This window comes from Coregonus clupeaformis, unplaced genomic scaffold, assembly GCF_020615455.1.
Source record: "Coregonus clupeaformis isolate EN_2021a unplaced genomic scaffold, ASM2061545v1 scaf1469, whole genome shotgun sequence".
NCBI classification, from domain to species: Eukaryota; Metazoa; Chordata; class Actinopteri; order Salmoniformes; family Salmonidae; genus Coregonus; species Coregonus clupeaformis.
Window position 1 is genome coordinate 5309 of NW_025534923.1, and position 20121 is coordinate 25429.

The window sequence follows — 20121 nt, forward strand, 5'->3', positions numbered from 1 at the left end:
TTAATGTTTTTTTGCCCATTTAACATACTTCTTATCAATTTGTGTGATTTAATTTATATGGCAGTAGATCCATTTACATTACTTTTTAAGGTTGTGAGCTTTCTTTGACAACAAAAAGGATATAACTCCAAAGTCAGGAACCTTGACTCTAGATGTGTCTCAGTCGTCATCTCTCATTTTTGTAACTTAGTCTGTTCAAGATGTAAATGTGTTTCAGATGACGTCCCGTATATGGTATGACCCAACCAGTGTAGAGTGTGTGTTGTTACACGGTCCTCATATGGTTGGTTAGCTTGAGATATTGTACAGTTTTAACCATTTCGAGTCTTGCATAAAAAGCCCAGATCCACATTATGAATTATCTTTCCTAACATCTGTGGTCAATTTGCAGCTGCCTTGAGCTCAGCAATGAGTCTCACCCCAAAGGCGATTATGATAGACAGGTGGTAGGAATATGTGTGACTGAACTGAGTATGATCATTAATTTACTAAATAGATATGATCTATATTATAAACACAATATTTCTGACATGTTATTGTTGTATTCCATTGCAGACAACAAGTGACAAGATCCCAGCTAAACCTTCAACAGACCCAGAAGTGAGACAGAGATCCATTTCATCCTTCCAACAGGTTATTACACATTAATTGTAGCTCTTTTCATTTAAATTAAATTTATTGTCTCAGTTCATTCCAATATATAAATTAAATAGCTTTTTACTGTGTACAAACAACCTTTTGCATAAAATTTTCACAATATCAACATTCCCATAACTTGATTCGATATCATAAGCGTAAACAAAAATTAGGCCGACCATTTGTACGGAACTAATCACCCCTCAAAACATAAAATTAATCTTCTATTCTCTCTAATGCCTATGTTTTTTGTATTTTTTGGGCAATGTTTTTGCCCATTTAACTTTCACTTCTTATCAATTAATTTGCGTGATTTAATTTATTAGCAGTAGATCCATTTACATTACTTTTAAGGTTGTGGGCTTTCTTTGACAACAAAAGGGTAACTCAAAGTCAGAACCTTGACTCTAGATGTGTTCTGATCGTCCATCTCCTCATTTTGTACTTAGTCTGTTTAAGACGTAAAAATGTCTTTCAGATGACGTCCCGATATGGTATTGACCAGTGTAAGTGTGTGTATTAACGGTCCTCATATAGTTGGTTACTTGCAGATGTTGTACGGTTTCAACCATTTCTATAGAGTCTTGCATAAAAGCCCAGATCCACATATGAATGATTTTCCTAACATCTGTGGTCAGTGCAGCCCTTGACCTCAGCAATAGAGTCCCTCTCCCAAAGGCTATTATGTAGACAGGTGGTAGGAATATATTGTGACTGAACTGTGTGTGATCATTAGTTTACTAAATAGATATGATCTATATTATAAAACACAATATTTCTAACATGTTATTGTTGTATTCCATTGCAGACAACAAGTGACAAGACAAACTCAACTCTTCCAGCAGACCCAGAAAGTGAGACAGAAATCCACTTCATCCTTCCAACAGGTTATTACACATTTATTGTAGATCTTTTCCATTTAAATTAAATTGTTGTCTCCAGTTCATTCCAATATATACATTAAATGGCTTTTTGCTGTATTACAACCAACCTTTTGTGTAAAATTTTTCAAATATCAACATTCCCATAACTTGTTTCGATATCATAGCGTAAACAAAATTAGCCCATCATTTGTGGAACTAACTACCCCTCAAAACATAAAATTAATCTTTATCTCTCTCTAATAGCCACTATGTTTTTTGTATTTTTTAGAGCAATGTTTTTTGCCCATTTAACAACTTCTTATCAATTTGCGTGATTTAATTTAATGGCAGTAGATCCATTTACATTACTTTTAAAGGTTGCATGAGCTTTCTTTGACAACAAAAGGATAGCTCAATCGGTTACTTGACTCTAGATGTGTTCAGTCGTCAAGTCCTCATTTGGCACTATAGGCTGTTGGGCTACGTAAATGTGTTTCAGATGGCGTCCCCGATATGCCGTCCATGACCCAACCAGTGTCGAGTCGGCTGTGTGTTACTGCGGTCCTCATATAGTTTGGTTAGCAGATGTTGTACCAGTTTTAACCATTACTATGGAGTCTTGCATAAAAAGCCCAGATCCACATAACTGAATTATCTTTCCTACACATCTGCCGGTCAATCTACGGGCCTTGACCTCAGCAATGAGTCTCACCCCCAAAGGTGATTATGGTAAACAGGTGGTAGGAATATATTGTGACTGACCTTTAGTATGATCATTAATTTACTAAATAGAGTATGATCTATATTATAAAACACAATATTTCTGACATGTTATTGTTGTAATTCCATTGCAGACAACAAGTGACAAGATCCCAGCTCAACCTTCAGCAGACCCACAGAAGTGAGACAGAGATCCGCTTCATCCTTCCAGCGGGTTATTACACATTAATTGTAGCTCTTTGCTATTTAAATTAAATTGTTGTCTCAGTTCATTCCAATATATAAATTAAATGGCTTTTTACTGTATTAAACCAACCTTTTGTGTAAAATTTTCACAATATCAACATTCCCATAACTTGATTCGATATCATAGCGTAAAACAAAATTAGGCCGACCATTTGACAGAACTAACCGCCCCTCAAAACATAAAATTAATCTTTATTCTCTAATGCCTATGTTTTTGTATTTTTTGGGCAATGTTTTGCCCATTTAACTTACTTCTTATCAATTAATTTGCGTGATTTAATTTAATGGCAGTAGATCCATTTACATTACTTTTAAGGTTGTGAGCTTTCTTTGACAACAAAAAGGGATAACTCAAAGTCAGGAACCTTGACTCTAGATGTGTTCAGTCGTCATCTCCTCATTTTGTACTTAGTCTGTTTAAGACGTGAATGTCTTTCAGATGACGTCCCGATATGGTATGACCCAACCAGAGTAGAGTGTGTGTGTTAGACGGTCCTCATATAGTTGGTTAGCAGATATTGTACAGTTTCAACCATTTCTATAGAGTCTTGCATAAAAGCCCAGATCCACATATGAATGATTTTTCCTAACATCTGTGGTCAATGCAGCCCTTGACCTCAGCAATGAGTCTCACCCCAAAGGCTATTATGATAGACAGGTGGTAGGAATATATTGTGACTGAACTGTGTATGATCATTAGTTTACTAAATAGATATGATCTATATTATAAAACACAATATTTCTGACATGTTATTGTTGTATTCCATTGCAGACAACAAGTGACAAGATCCCAGCTCAACCTTCAGCAGACCCAGAAGTGAGACAGAGATCCACTTCATCCTTCCAACAGGTTATTACACATTTATTGTAGATCTTTTCCATTTAAATTAAATTGTTGTCTCAGTTCATTCCAATATATACATTAAATGGCTTTTTACTGTATTACAACCAACCTTTTGTGTAAAATTTTCACAATATCAACATTCCCATAACTTGTTTCGATATCATAGCGTAAACAAAATTAGCCCGACCATTTGACGGAACTAACTGCCCCTCAAAACATAAAATTAATCTTTATTCTCTCTAATGCCTATGTTTTTGTATTTTTGGGCAATGTTTTTTGCCCATTAACATACTTCTTATCAATTGTGTGTGATTTAATTTAATGGCAGTAGATCCATTTACATTACTTTTAAGGTTGTGAGCTTTCTTTGACAACAAAAGGATAACTCAAAGTCAGGAACCTTGACTCTAGATGTGTTCAGTCGTCATCTCCTCATTTTGTACTTAGTCTGTTCAAGGCGTAAATGTCTTTCAGATGACGTCCCGATATGGTATGACCCAACCAGTGTAGAGTGTGTGTGTTACACGGTCCTCATATAGTTAGTTAGTAGATATTGTACAGTTTTAACCATTTCTATGGAGTCTTGCATAAAAGCTCAGATCCACATATGAATTATCTTTCCTAACATCTGTGGTCGGTGCAGCCCTTGACCTCAGCAATGAGTCTCACCCCAAGAAGGCGATTATGATAGACAGGTGGTAGGAATATAATTTGACTGAACTGAGTATGATCATTAATTTACTAAATAGATATGATCTATATTATAAAACACAATATTTCTGACATGTTATTGTTGTATTCCATTGCAGACAACAAGTGACAAGATCCCAGCTCAACCTTCAGCAAACCCAGAAGTGAGACAGAGATCCACTTCATCCTTCCAACAGGTTATTACACATTAATTTTTAGCTCTTTTCTATTTAAATTAAATTGTTGTCTCAGTTCATTCCAATATATAAATTAAATGGCTTTTTACTGTATTACAACCAACCTTTTGTGTAAAATTTTCACAATATCAACATTCCCATAACTTGATTCGATATCATAGCGTAAACAAAATTAGCCCGACCATTTGACAGAACTAACCGCCCCTCAAAACATAAAATTAATCTTTATTCTCTCTAGTGCCTATGTTTTTGTATTTTTTGGGCAATGTTTTTGCCCATTTAACATACTTCTTATCAATTTGTGTGATTTAATTTAATGGCAGTAGATCCATTTACATTACTTTTAAGGTTGTGAGCTTTCTTTGACAACAAAAGGATAACTCAAAGTCAGGAACCTTGACTCTAGATGTGTTCAGTCGTCATCTCCTCATTTTGTACTTAGTCTGTTCAAGATGTAAATGTCTTTCAGATGACGTCCCGATATGGTATGACCCAACCAGTGTAGAGTGTGTGTGTTACACGGTCCTCATATAGTTGGTTAGCAGATATTGTACAGTTTTAACCATTTCATGGAGTCTTGCATAAAAGCCCAGATCCACATATGAATTATCTTTCCTAACATCTGTGGTCAATGCAGCCCTTGACCTCAGCAATGAGTCTCACCCCAAAGGCGGATTATGATAGACAGGTGGTAGGGAATATATTGTGACTGAACTGAGTATGATCATTAATTTACTAAATAGATATGATCCTATATTATAAAACACAATATTTCTGACATGTTATTGTTGTATTCCATTGCAGACAACAAGTGACAAGATCCCAGCTAAACCTTCAGCAGACCCAGAAGTGAGACAGAGATCCACTTCATCCTTCCAACAGGTTATTACACATTAATTGTAGCTCTTTTCTATTTAAATTAAATTGTTGTCTCAGTTCATTCCAATATATAAATTAAATGGCTTTTTACTGTATTACAACCAACCTTTTGTGTAAAATTTTCACAATATCAACATTCCCATAACTTGATTCGATATCATAGCGTAAACAAAATTAGCCCGACCATTTGACAGAACTAACCGCCCCTCAAAACATAAAATTAATCTTTATTCTCTCTAGTGCCTATGTTTTGTATTTTTGGGCAATGTTTTTGCCCATTTAACATACTTCTTATCAATTTGTGTGATTTAATTTAATGGCAGTAGATCCATTTACATTACTTTTAAGGTTGTGAGCTTTCTTTGACAACAAAAGGATAACTCAAAGTCAGGAACCTTGACTCTAGATGTGTTCAGTCGTCATCTCTCATTTTGTACTTAGTCTGTTCAAGATGTAAATGTGTTTCAGATGACGTCCCGATATGGTATGACCCAACCAGTGTAGAGTGTGTGTGTTACACGGTCCTCATATAGTTGGTTAGCAGATATTGTACAGTTTTAACCATTTCTATGGAGTCTTGCATAAAAAGCCCAGATCCACATATGAATTATCTTTCCTAACATCTGTGGTCAATGCAGCCCTTGACCTCAGCAATGAGTCTCACCCCAAAGGCTATTATGATAGACAGGTGGTAGGAATATATTGTGACTGAACTGTGTATGATCATTAGTTTACTAAATAGATATGATCTATATTATAAAACACAATATTTCTGACATGTTATTGTTGTATTCCATTGCAGACAACAAGTGACAAGATCCCAGCTCAACCTTCAGCAGACCCAGAAGTGAGACAGAGATCCACTTCATCCTTCCAACAGGTTATTACACATTTATTGTAGATCTTTTCCATTTAAATTAAATTGTTGTCTCAGTTCATTCCAATATATACATTAAATGGCTTTTACTGTATTACAACCAACCTTTTGTGTAAAATTTTCACAATATCAACATTCCCATAACTTGTTTCGATATCATAGCGTAAACAAAATTAGCCCGACCATTTGACGGAACTAACTGCCCCTCAAAACATAAAATTAATCTTTATTCTCTCTAATGCCTATGTTTTTGTATTTTTTGGGCAATGTTTTTGCCCATTTAACATACTTCTTATCAATTTGCGTGATTTAATTTAATGGCAGTAGATCCATTTACATTACTTTTAAGGTTGTGAGCTTTCTTTGACAACAAAAGGATAACTCAAAGTCAGGAACCTTGACTCTAGATGTGTTCAGTCGTCATCTCCTCATTTTGTACTTAGTCTGTTCAAGACGTAAATGTCTTTCAGATGACGTCCCGATATGGTATGACCCAACCAGTGTAGAGTGTGTGTGTTACACGGTCCTCATATAGTTGGTTAGCAGATATTGTACAGTTTTAACCATTTCTATGGAGTCTTGCATAAAAAGCCCAGATCCACATATGAATTATCTTTCCTAACATCTGTGGTCAATGCAGCCCTTGACCTCAGCAATGAGTCTCACCCCAAAGGCGATTATGATAGACAGGTGGTAGGAATATATTGTGACTGAACTGAGTATGATCATTAATTTACTAAATAGATATGATCTATATTATAAAACACAATATTTCTGACATGTTATTGTTGTATTCCATTGCAGACAACAAGTGACAAGATCCCAGCTAAACCTTCAGCAGACCCAGAAGTGAGACAGAGATCCACTTCATCCTTCCAACAGGTTATTACACATTAATTGTAGCTCTTTTCTATTTAAATTAAATTGTTGTCTCAGTTCATTCCAATATATAAATTAAATGGCTTTTTACTGTATTACAACCAACCTTTTGTGTAAAATTTTCACAATATCAACATTCCCATAACTTGATTCGATATCATAGCGTAAACAAAATTAGCCCGACCATTTGACAGAACTAACCGCCCCTCAAAACATAAAATTAATCTTTATTCTCTCTAGTGCCTATGTTTTTGTATTTTTTGGGCAATGTTTTTGCCCATTTAACATACTTCTTATCAATTTGTGTGATTTAATTTAATGGCAGTATATCCATTTACATTACTTTTAAGGTTGTGAGCTTTCTTTGACAACAAAAGGATAACTCAAAGTCAGGAACCTTGACTCTAGATGTGTTCAGTCGTCATCTCCTCATTTTGTACTTAGTCTGTTCAAGATGTAAATGTGTTTCAGATGACGTCCTGATATGGTATGACCCAACCAGTGTAGAGTGTGTGTGTTACACGGTCCTCATATAGTTGGTTAGCAGATATTGTACAGTTTTAACCATTTCTATGGAGTCTTGCATAAAAAGCCCAGATCCACATATGAATTATCTTTCCTAACATCTGTGGTCAATGCAGCCCTTGACCTCAGCAATGAGTCTCACCCCAAAGGCGATTATGATAGACAGGTGGTAGGAATATATTGTGACTGAACTGAGTATGATCATTAATTTACTAAATAGATATGATCTATATTATAAAACACAATATTTCTGACATGTTATTGTTGTATTCCATTGCAGACAACAAGTGACAAGATCCCAGCTAAACCTTCAGCAGACCCAGAAGTGAGACAGAGATCCACTTCATCCTTCCAACAGGTTATTACACATTAATTATTGCTCTTTTCTATTTAAATTAAATTGTTGTCTCAGTTCATTCCAATATATAAATTAAATGGCTTTTTACTGTATTACAACCAACCTTTTGTGTAAAATTTTCACAATATCAACATTCCCATAACTTGATTCGATATCATAGCGTAAACAAAATTAGGCCGACCATTTGACAGAACTAACCGCCCCTCAAAACATAAAATTAATCTTTATTCTCTCTAGTGCCTATGTTTTTGTATTTTTTGGGCAATGTTTTTGCCCATTTAACATACTTCTTATCAATTAATTTGCGTGATTTAATTTAATGGCAGTAGATCCATTTACATTACTTTTAAGGTTGTGAGCTTTCTTTGACAACAAAAGGATAACTCAAAGTCAGGAACCTTGACTCTAGATGTGTTCAGTCGTCATCTCCTCATTTTGTACTTAGTCTGTTCAAGACGTAAATGTCTTTCAGATGACGTCCCGATATGGTATGACCCAACCAGTGTAGAGTGTGTGTGTTACACAGTCCTCATATAGTTGGTTAGCAGATATTGTACAGTTTTAACCATTTCTATGGAGTCTTGCATAAAAAGCCCAGATCCACATATGAATTATCTTTCCTAACATCTGTGGTCAATGCAGCCCTTGACCTCAGCAATGAGTCTCACCCCAAAGGCGATTATGATAGACAGGTGGTAGGAATATATTGTGACTGAACTGAGTATGATCATTAATTTACTAAATAGATATGATCTATATTATAAAACACAATATTTCTGACATGTTATTGTTGTATTCCATTGCAGACAACAAGTGACAAGATCCCAGCTCAACCTTCAGCAGACCCAGAAGTGAGACAGAGATCCACTTCATCCTTCCAACAGGTTATTACACATTTATTGTAGCTCTTTTCTATTTAAATTAAATGTATTTCTCAGTTAATTCCAATATATAAATTAAATGGCTTTTTACTGTATTACAACCAACCTTTTGTGTAAAATGTTCACAATATCAACATTCCCGTAACTTGTTTCCATATCATAGCGTAAACAAAATTAGCCCGACCATTTGACAGAACTAACCGCCCCTCTAAACATAAAAATAATCTTTATTCTCTCTAATGCCTATGTTTTTGTATTTTTTGGGCAATGTTTTTGCCCATTTAACATACTTCTTATCATTTTGCGTGATTTAATTCATATGGCAGTAGATCAATTTACATTACTTTTAAGGTTGTGAGCTTTCTTTGACAACAAAAGGATAACTCAAAGTCAGGAACCTTGACTCTAGATGTGTTCAGTCGTCATGTCCTCATTTTTACTTAGTCTGTTCAAGACGTAAATGTGTTTCAGATGACGTCCCCGATATGGTATGACCCAACCAGTGTAGAGTGTGTGTGTTACAAGGTCCTCATATTGTTGGTTAGCCGATATTGTAGTTTTAACCATTTCTATAGAGTCCACATTCATTTTTTCATCTATAGGTCATCTATAAAACAGTATTGTCAATTTCTTAACCCAAATTATTTTCACATACAGTATAATGTATAATATCCTAATTTACTGTTACGGTACTGTGTTATTACAAACAAACATTTATTCTTCATAATTTCATTCAAGGCAAGCAAGTCCAGTGGAATTGTACCCTTCCAGTGTCCTACTGCAAAGCAGGTAAGAAAGCTGCATTCTTGTCATTAGATAAAATAGTTAATGTTCTTTGTTAACACATTGTGGTATTTTTGATGTGAAGAAACATTATAGAAATTTGTACAGCTTAGAAAAGGCCGCCATCTGCAAAATCTGAGGCGCCGTCATGATCGTTGTGAGGATCGTTATGAGAAGAGATAGCTGAGAGACATAGGTCTTTCAATCAGTTCACCAGAATTAATGTATCTGTGAGTATGTAGGTGTTATGCACAATGTGATGGTACTGTAGGGAGTATGATACCCTAGGTATTAATACATGTATAAGTTATTGACAGAATTAGATGCTTTTTATCTCCATTTTCCTTCAGACCTCTACTGACCTACTTGATGAATCTTCGGATGTTACGGACTATGACGATGCAGACTATGTTCCAGACTCATGTGGCAATTCCTCGGATGCTTCTATTATAAGTACTATAAGTTTTTGTAGTAAGGAATATAAAACCACAGAAAAGAATCTCCACCACAAACTGTCAAAGAACACACCATTAGGGAATGTTACAGCACACAGTGGGGATAGTACCACCAGTTCAGAGAAGCCAAGGACATTAAGTTATTCAAAGATGCGCAGCAATCCTTGTACTTCAGTAATAAGCTGCAGTGCCAATTCATCAGAGAACACATCACACCAGAAAAGCTCCATAAATGTCACACCTTTGTCAATAACAGCAAAAGGAAGCAAGTACAACAAGAAGCAATTTTGTCTTTATTGTAAAAAGGCAATTTCTAAATTGGCAAGACACCTCGAATCCATCCACAGTGAAAAGCCTGATGTTGCAATGGCTTTCAGTTTTAAAAAAGGATCCCGCAAAAGAAGAGAGTTGTTACGCTCTCTTAAGAAGAGAGGAAACTTTGACCATAATGCTGAAGTGGCAAGCTGTGGCACTGGAGAGATGGTTGCCTGTAGAAGACCTACTACTACAAAACCATCTGATGACTACCGTCACTGCAAATTTTGCGAAGGACTGTATGCAAGAAATTCCCTATGGAGACATGTGAGAAACTGCCCGAAGAAGTCTGTTGAGGGAGAGCCTCAAGTTGGGCGAAAACGGATTCAACTGCACTTACCAAGACCTGACTCAGTTAAGGAAACTGTTTGGAAGATTGCTTGTGAAATGAACCAGGATGACATTTCCTCGGTTGTAAGGAGTGAAACTGAAATCCTTTGTATCGGCGAGTCACTGTTGAATTCCAGGAAACCATATGAGAGAAGGAATGACTACATACGCCAAAAAATGAGGGAGATGGCAAGACTATTGATAACGGCAAGGGCTATAACACCTTTGAAGAGCACCGAAGACCTTGTTATGCCCTGTAACTTTCCCCATGTGATACAGGCAGTAAGATCTGTTGCTGGTTATGATGTCGAAAGCAACTCGTATAAAATCCCATCATTGGCTTTGAAATTGGGACACAGTTTAGCCAAAGTTGCAGGCATTGTGCAATGCAATGCCATCATTGCAAATCGCCCTGCTGTTGCAGAGTCTGCAAAGCAATTTGCCACTTTACATCAGAAAAAGTGGACAGAGTCCATTTCAGCTGCCGCATTGGGTACACTTCAACAAGCCAAATGGAATAAACCACAGGTTTTACCCTTTACAGAGGATGTTTCTGTGCTGCACACGTTTCTTGCTACTGAGCGTGCTAAGTGTATGAAGGACCTTGAGGAAGAACCCAACAGCAAAAGCTTTGGAAATCTTGCTAAAGTGACTTTGACGCAGGTAGTACTATTTAACAGAAGGAGGGAAGGGGAAGTTTCAAAAATGGAACTTCAGTCTTTCACATCCAGGGATCTTACGGAGCTGAATCCAGACATTGTGAGGGGCCTTACTGACTTCGAGAGGAAGCTTGCAGAGCACTTTGAGAGAGTTGAGATTCGAGGTAAAAGGTCAAGAAAGGTTCCAGTGCTTCTAACCCCTGACATGATCGCTGCTATGGACCTCCTCATGATAAGCAGGAAAGAGTGTCAAGTCCACAAAGAAAATGTGTACATGTTTGCACGGCCAGGTGTCCTTTCCCATTACAGAGGCTCCGACTGCTTTCGCAATTATGCAAAGCAATGTGGTGCAAAGAACCCAGAGGCACTCACCTCAACAAGATTGCGGAAACAAGTCGCCACTTTGTCCACACTACTAAACCTCAAAGAAAATGAAATGGATCAACTTGCCACCTTTCTAGGACATGACATCCGTGTCCATAGAGAATTCTATCGGCTTCCAGAGAGTACCCTGCAGCTTGCAAAAGTCAGCAAACTGTTGATAGCAATTGAAAAAGGAAGACTGCCTTACCTGCAGGGGAAAGGGCTGGATGACATTGAGGTCAATCCTGAAGGTAAAATATTGTTTGAAATATAGTTTTTAGCCACTTAAAATATAACTATTATAAGTGTTGTTAGTCCTTAATTTAAATAATTGGCGGTAAATGTTTTTTATCCAACCAGATGAAGTAGAAATGAGTGATGATGATTCCAGTGAAGAAACCATTGCTGACCTACATCAATGCAAAGGTATCCTGACTTGTATATATGTGGTAATATCTTTAAGTTATGTCACATAAATGCACATTTCTGTGGGGATTATCGAAATGATCCTCTATCTGTTTTTAAACAATCACATTGGTGGTGATAAGTAATTCCACATTTATGGATTTGCAATCAGTTTATGTTTATATCTCAAATATCCAGTTAATATCTAATGTAGAATTGCATATTGCCTGACATTGAGGTTGTTTACAGTGAATAATACAAGCAAGCAAATGTATTGTCATAAAGCTCATAGAACATAATCACATTCATTATTACTTTGCAAAGGCTCAACAACAGAGACTTCTAGGGACCAGACACTTCTGAGGCAAACACCAGAGTCAACCACCCTGGACAACATGGAGGGCACTTCTGAGTCAACCACCCTGGACAACATGGAGGGCACTTCTGAGTCAACCACCCTGGACAACATGGAGGGCACTTCTGAGTCAACCACCCTGGACAACATGGAGGGCACTCCTGAGTCAACCACCCTGGACAACATGGAGGGCACTTCTGAGTCAACCACCCTGGACAACATGGAGGGCACTCTGAGTCAACCACCTTGGATAACGTACACATGAGCAACACACAACCAAGACATGGTAAAATAGTCACATCCCAAGCATCCTCAAAGTGCTCCAAAGGAAAGCAAGGTTAGTAAGCATTTTGTATTCACATGTATTGATAACATCATATAACTACTAACTAGAATCCTTTGTATCATATCCTCCATTTGTCACTTTAGCAGAGTTCATTGTTAATCAGTTGTATTTTGTTTCCATTTATGAAAGCTGTGAAGGTGAGAAGCAAGTGGACAGGTGATGAAGTGAAAGCTGTTGAGCGGCATTTGCTTAATTTCATAACAAGCTGCAGAATACCAGGTAAAAGGACTGTGACTCCTGCCTCCAAGCAGAGCCAGTAGCTCTGAAAGACAGAGACTGGGTTGCTATCAAATACTACATCCACAACAGAAATGTAGCATTAAAAAGGAAGATGAATAGATAGAACTAGAGCATGCCAACTGTAGCTCAGGTACCATTCAATTCCAATTTCAATCAGCTTCTCCTCAGATAGTGTTAATATCTGTGGGTTTCATGTTCATATTATTTTATTTTCCTTAAATGATTTATATTGTTGGTTCTTGTACAAACATGCCACATAGGCTCGACTGTAGATCCCACATGTTCGTCTGTTTATGTATAATTGAGGGCTATTAATGAGCATATGTTTGCCACTTATGGTCAAATTTTTTTGGGATAACAGTTGATGATATAGGTTAATACTCTGCTCTCATTGACAGGGAAAAGAGATAAACAGTACTTAAAGGGATTGTTATTGTTCCTAAGTTTTCAGAAGCACTTTGTTCTTAACCACAAGTTGTTGAATGTGGCAAGGTGTTTAAATTACTGTTAAACTATTACCATTTCAATGGGTGCTTGTAACAGGCGTTGTGTATGGTAACTTGCACTATGTAACTATGATGTAAATCCCTATGTTATTTAGACAGGTTAGCTGAATGTACACTGTCATGTTTCATAGAAGCTGGATGCTTTAATAGAGAGTTTCTCATTCATTTCAAACATGCCATTTCTACTGCCTTGTGCATAGCAGGGAAGGAGGCAAAGTGTAGGTGGTCTATTCTGGGTGTTCAATTGATTTGTTAATTTGCATATTTTCGCTGGCACTCAATAAAAGTAAGGCATCAAGTGTTCCCTCTTTTTTTACATGAATATTGACTGCAAATGTATTGTTATAAATAACAATAATACGACTTAAACAGTAGACTGAGAATATATTATATTTATGAGCTATGTGAACATGGATAGGCATTTCTGTTGAAGGTTACCTATCTGGTGAGCATGATTATTATAATATTTTTTTTAAAGCTTTAGTTAAGTATTGTACACCTATGATTCTTATGCAGACATTTCAACATGTAACCGGAACCACGTTCAAATACAGACCCTATTTACAGGTTCTTCATAAGTCACATAAACCTGAAAATCAGTGTGTATCTATGGGCTGCTGTTGCTATGGGCCTTATATGTCACATGAACCCGAAAAAGTCCTCATATATACTATTAAAATCAGGTCTGAACAAAATATAGCCCTAGACAAAATCTCAACAGATGGATGTATTCCTAGAATCATGGGACCAAACTATTCTGATTCCCAGGTCTCTTGGACCTTGGGAAAGGCATGTCCCAATATGTCACATTCTTGTCATAAGTCCTGATATTGTCTATAAACACGTATGTGTGTGTGTGTGTGTGTGTGTGTGTGTGTGTGTGTGTGTGTGTGTGTGTGTGTGTGAGTTCAGGTGTATCCTTCAATGACTGTCTGTTCTTCTGCTTACCGCTACAAGTGTGGAACATGGTGGAGAGTACACAATGAAACCTGGACTTAGAAAATGTGAGTGTTGACTGCTGTGAAGAATATGACTAAGAATAAGTCTTAATTCAAGTGAAGTCAAAGTCAAAGACCACCATCATTACTTACTTGGTCATATTAAATATCAGCTGTGGTTCTACAGAAGCACAAATCAGGGACACCAAAGTTTACAAAGAGTTGATTTGACAATGAGTGTGTCTGTGTGTGTGTGTGACGCGTTCGTGTTACGTTAGAAATGTGTGTGTGTGTTCATGCATGCATACAGGTGTGTGTTTGTGTGTGTGTGTGTGCGTGTGTGTGTGTGTGTTCAGGATGTGTGTGTGTGTGTAATTAATGGGAATAAGTCTGTTTTACATGAAGGTGTGTGTGTGTGTGTGTGTGTGTGTGTTCAGGGTGTATGTGTATTCAGGATGTGTGTGTGTGTGTGTATGTAATTAATGTCTGTGTGTGTGTGTTGCGTGTTCGTGTTACGTTAGAAATGTGTGTGTGTGTCCAGTGTGTGTGTGTTCAGGATGTGTGTGTGTGTGTGTGTGTGTGTAATTAATGGGAATAAGTGTGTTTTATATTACCATACAGTATAACATATGATCATTGAACAAATCTCAAGTTACCTTAACTTCTCCTTTTGATACCTAGAAACATCTACATTAAATGAATTAGTGAAATGTGAGTTAACATTCTAATGTGAATGATGATGATTTCTAATATTGTGTCTGGTTTCATCCATCAGATGTCTGTGATCTCACACTGGACCCAAACACAGTAAACAGATTCCTCTCTCTGTCTGAGGAGAACAGAAAGGTGACACGTAGGAGAGAGAAGCAGCCGTACCCTGATCACCCAGAGAGATTTGAGGACTGGTACCAGGTGCTGTGTAGAGAGGGTCTGACTGGGCGCTGTTACTGGGAGGTAGAGTGGAGTGGGAGAGGGGCTGTTATAGGAGTGACATATAAAGGAATCAGCAGGAGAGGAGAGGGTAATGACTGTGTGATTGGATACAATGACAAGTCCTGGAGTCTGATCTGCTCTGACAACAGTTACAGAGCCTGGCACAATAATAAGTCCACTACCATAGACGTCCCCTCCTCCAGCTCCCACAGAGTAGGAGTGTATCTGGACTGGCCAGCCGGCACTCTGTCCTTCTACAGAGTCTCCTCTGACACACTGACCCACCTGAACACATTCCACTCCACATTCACTGAGTCCCTCTATCCAGGGTTTAGGGTTTATCATGTTGACTCCTCAGTGTCCCTGTAAATAATAACCATGGTAACACTGACACACACACACACACACACACACACACACACACACACACACACACACACACACACACACACACACACACACACACTGGACACACACACACACTGGACACACACACACACACACACGCACACACACACTGACTGGACACACACACACACTGAACACACACACACTGAACACACACACACTGGACACACACACACTGAACACACACACACTGACTGGACACACACACACACACACTGAACACCCACACACACACACTGAACACACATACACACTGAACACACACACACACTGAACACACACACACACATACACACTGGACACACACACACACACACACACATACACACTGGACACACACACTGAACTCATACACACACACACACTGGACACACACACACAAACACACTGGACACACACACTCTGGACACACACATACACACTGAAAAAACACACACTGAACACACACACAGATTGGACACACACACACTGAACACACACACACTGGGTACACACACTGAACACACACACACACACACACACACTGGACACACACACACACTAGACACACACACACTGGGCACACACACATACACTCTAGACACACACACACAGGATACACTGGACACACACACACACACTGGACACACACACACTGGACACACACACGCTGAACACACACACGCTGAACACACTCTGGACACAGACACACTGAACACACGGACACACACTGGACACACACACACTGGACACACACACACACACACTGGACAAACACACACACACTTGACACACACAGACACACACACACACACACACTGGACACACACATATACACTGGACACACACAGACATACACACACACACACACTGGACACAAACACACTGAACACACACACACACACACGCACTGGACACACACACTGGACACAGACACGCTGAAACACACACACACACACACACACACACACACACACTGAACACACATGCACACTGGACACACACACACTCTGGACACACACACACTAAACACACACACGCTGAACACACTCTTGACACAGACACACTGAACACACTGACACACACTGAACACACACACACTGGACACACACACACACACTGAACACACACACACTGGACACACACACACTGGACACACACACACACTGGACACACACACACACTGGACACACACAGACACACTGGACACACACACACACTGGACACACACACACACACAGGACACATTTCCATGTGTTGGATTTTGATGAAAGGAAATCCCATATAGCCTACTGGACAGGACTTTGCTATGGCATCTTCTGTTTGGGTGTCTCAGGTCAGGTCTGAGCCATGATCATAATGTGTCTCTGTGTCTATTTCCAGCCCTGCCATTTCTACCTGTCCTGATCTAGTGTTTCACCCCTGAAACAGAATCAATAACGCCTGGGGAAGGAACCAAAGGGAGTGACTGATATAGGGGAGGTAATCAGGAAGGGGATGGAGTCCAGGGGAGTCTGATTGGTCGCAGGGGGCGTAACGATGGTGACAGGTGTGCATAATAATGAGCAGACTGGTGACCTGGAATGCCGGAGAGGGAGTATACGGGACACAGACAGAACAGGTAATAAGACGTGTGGGGATATTGTGGAGATACTTCAGTAGAATTTACCTGGTCCTGACTTCAATTAAACTCTGTCTGGGAAACCGCCCCTCAGTCTCTCATCTACTCTGAGCTCAGATGGGGAAACATGAGAAGAGTTTCATTCCAAAACGCTATATATCACTTTTCAGAAATGTTGGTATATTAGCATTTATTGTTTAAAGAAATTATGAAAGAGATTGGTGTGTTTTTTCACTATCTAATCATGGCAGGGGGTTGTTCAATGACAGACATGTATTTGTTTAAAATCTATCATTTGATGCTTTCATTTCAGAGAGACCAAGAATCATGTGTTTTTTGCAAAATGCTACATGTCTGCCTCACTCTCAGAGAAATAAGTAGTACTACTAGGTTTTACACAGTAATAATATATCTGCCTCACTCTCAGATAAATAAGTAGTACTACTAGGATTTACACAGTGAAATGTAAAAATAACTACATTTTTAATAAAGAACTGTGCAAATATTATATTTGTGAAATCAATATTTAAAAATGTTTTCCAAAAATACAGTAATATGATATTTGTATTTAAAACCTTACATGTGACATTTTAGTCATTTAGCAGATGGTCTCATCCAGGATCCGGTTTCCCAAAAGCATCTTAAGGCCAAGTTCATCATTAGAACCTTTGTAGGAGCATCGTTAAATCTCTGAGCAGTTCCCCAAAACCATCGTTATTAACGTTACACTTGAAAACCCTTGTAATCTAATGCCTGCCTCAGACCATTCCTACTCGTAGAACAGCTTAATCTCAGGGGTTAAAGCAAAAAAAAAATCCTTATGTCGACCTCAGATTGATTGTCTTGTGCTAAATTAATCTCCCCTTTCACGTAAACAAGTCATGACCGTTATGCTTTTAGGAAAAGAGGATCATTTTTGTAAATGTATTAAACTGCAAATGTGACCAATTCCAGTCCCCTTGCTCAGGGTTCCCAGGGTCCTCCTGGGGAAACTTCTTGAGAAGCTCAGTTCTAAGAAGCTCAGTTCTGGTGACAAGAAAAAGGCCATTCTACTCCAGAATGAATGAAAATACAATGATGCTGACACCATCTAAAATATAATTTCCACCTCCATGGAATGAGCCCAATAAGATATTGGTAAAGATGATGTTAAATGATTTTAACATATTGAACCATTTATCCTATATGCATGGTCTATTATCAGATGTTAAATGATTTTAACATATTGAACCATATAGCCTGTATGCATGGTCTATTATCAGATGTTAAATGATTTTAACATATTGAACCATATATCCTGTATTCATGGTCTATTATCAGATGTTAAATGATTTTAACATATTGAACCATATATCCTGTATTCATGGTCTATTATCAGATGTTCTATTAGCAATAAGCATGATCCCCTGTAGCCCAACGGATGCAGCATAGTGGCTATAAATGAAGCATGGGGTTTGTCCATCTGCATTTACCCCATTGGACACAACTTCCTGATTATTATTATTATTATTATTATTATTATTATTATTATTATTATTATTATTATTATTATTATTATTATTATTATTATTATTATTATTATTATTCACTCAGAATTGTTGTTGGGGGGGTTTCTATTACAAAGTTGCCCTTTTAAGATGCCGTTGACCCTTTAAGAGCTCTGTTGCAAATGTTCCTAAACCATGCTTGATACTCCAGTTGTAACTGTATTTTTAAAACAACGCATTAGCGCAACTGTAGGAGTATAGAAATAAACGTGTTATCAATGGAAAGCTTGGATCCCCCTCTTTTTTTAACAAAGGTCAAAACTGCTTTCAAAAGTGTTTTCCCCGTGATCGCATTAAGAGTTGTTGTCCGTTGACTGCTTGAATAAACTGCCCTACAAAGGCAAAGAGCATCAACTAGAAAACAGTCCAACTGAAGACAAAAAAGGCTTTAAAGTTGTTTTTGCTGTCCAGCCAAATATGTCGTAGGTAGATAAGTGTAAATGCACTGATGTATCATCTTATTATGACCACTGATCTGACCTATGACCCCTTAAATGCTGATACTGCACGCTGCCTTTGTATGACCTTAAACATCTGTATGGGTCATGCAAAAGCAAAGTGCAGTATCTAAAAAATCTATATATGTTTATCCAGCTTTCTTGTGGTTTTTAATGGTGTTATGTAGTTGTGTTTTCATGTTTTGAATGTTGTATTGTAGCAACCCTCAAGCTGTTTTTATCCATAAGGTAAGAACTATTTCATCACGGAGAATGTTTATACTTATGTGACTTTGTATTAATATCAATGCTGTCCTTTTCTTTATGTTAGCGAGCGTTTCAATATTTTGTTTGCTATCTTTCTTACCATTATCTGGGTATTTGCATTTCAATGCAGTTAAACCATAATGTTTCTGCGTGATTGTGCCGTGTTTATTCTGGTGATAACTGGATCACTGGCTGTCTCATGGAGTGTGTGAGGGTGAGTGTCATGGTCAGGATGGCCTGAACTCAGAGCCTGATAGAATACCAAGGAAAACCGTAGTAACTGCAGTAGAACATGGTGGAACAAAGCCAGATGGCAGTAACCTCACTTACTGCTGTTTCCTTGGTTTTTACTTGGATTTTGTAGTTACAGCAAATTTGACCCTCCATTCTCTCTGAAACTGAAGATAATTGAACCAGGACACTTCGTCACAAGATATAACAGATACTACGAAGCCTGATTTAGGTCTGAACTCATCTTTGACCAAATGTGTAACAGCAGTTTGCAATTGTACGGCAGAATAGCTGTGTACATAATCCTAATACCTCTTCATGGACTACATTTGAACACTTGAACAGTGTCTTCTGTTAGGGTGTGAACTGGTATGGTAAGATTACCTAGTGGGGCCAGTAACTGAAAGG

At 38.1% G+C, this 20121-nt stretch overlaps 1 long non-coding RNA gene across 1 annotated transcript; it reads left to right on the forward strand.

Moving 5' to 3' along the window:
• The first annotated feature begins 12498 nt into the window (after window positions 1-12498).
• LOC121558063 lies at window positions 12499-13655 on the forward strand. The gene is made up of 2 exons (XR_005998456.2): window positions 12499-12597; window positions 12736-13655. It is a non-coding gene; the product is annotated as an uncharacterized LOC121558063 (long non-coding RNA).
• Window positions 13656-20121: the final 6466 nt, after the last annotated feature.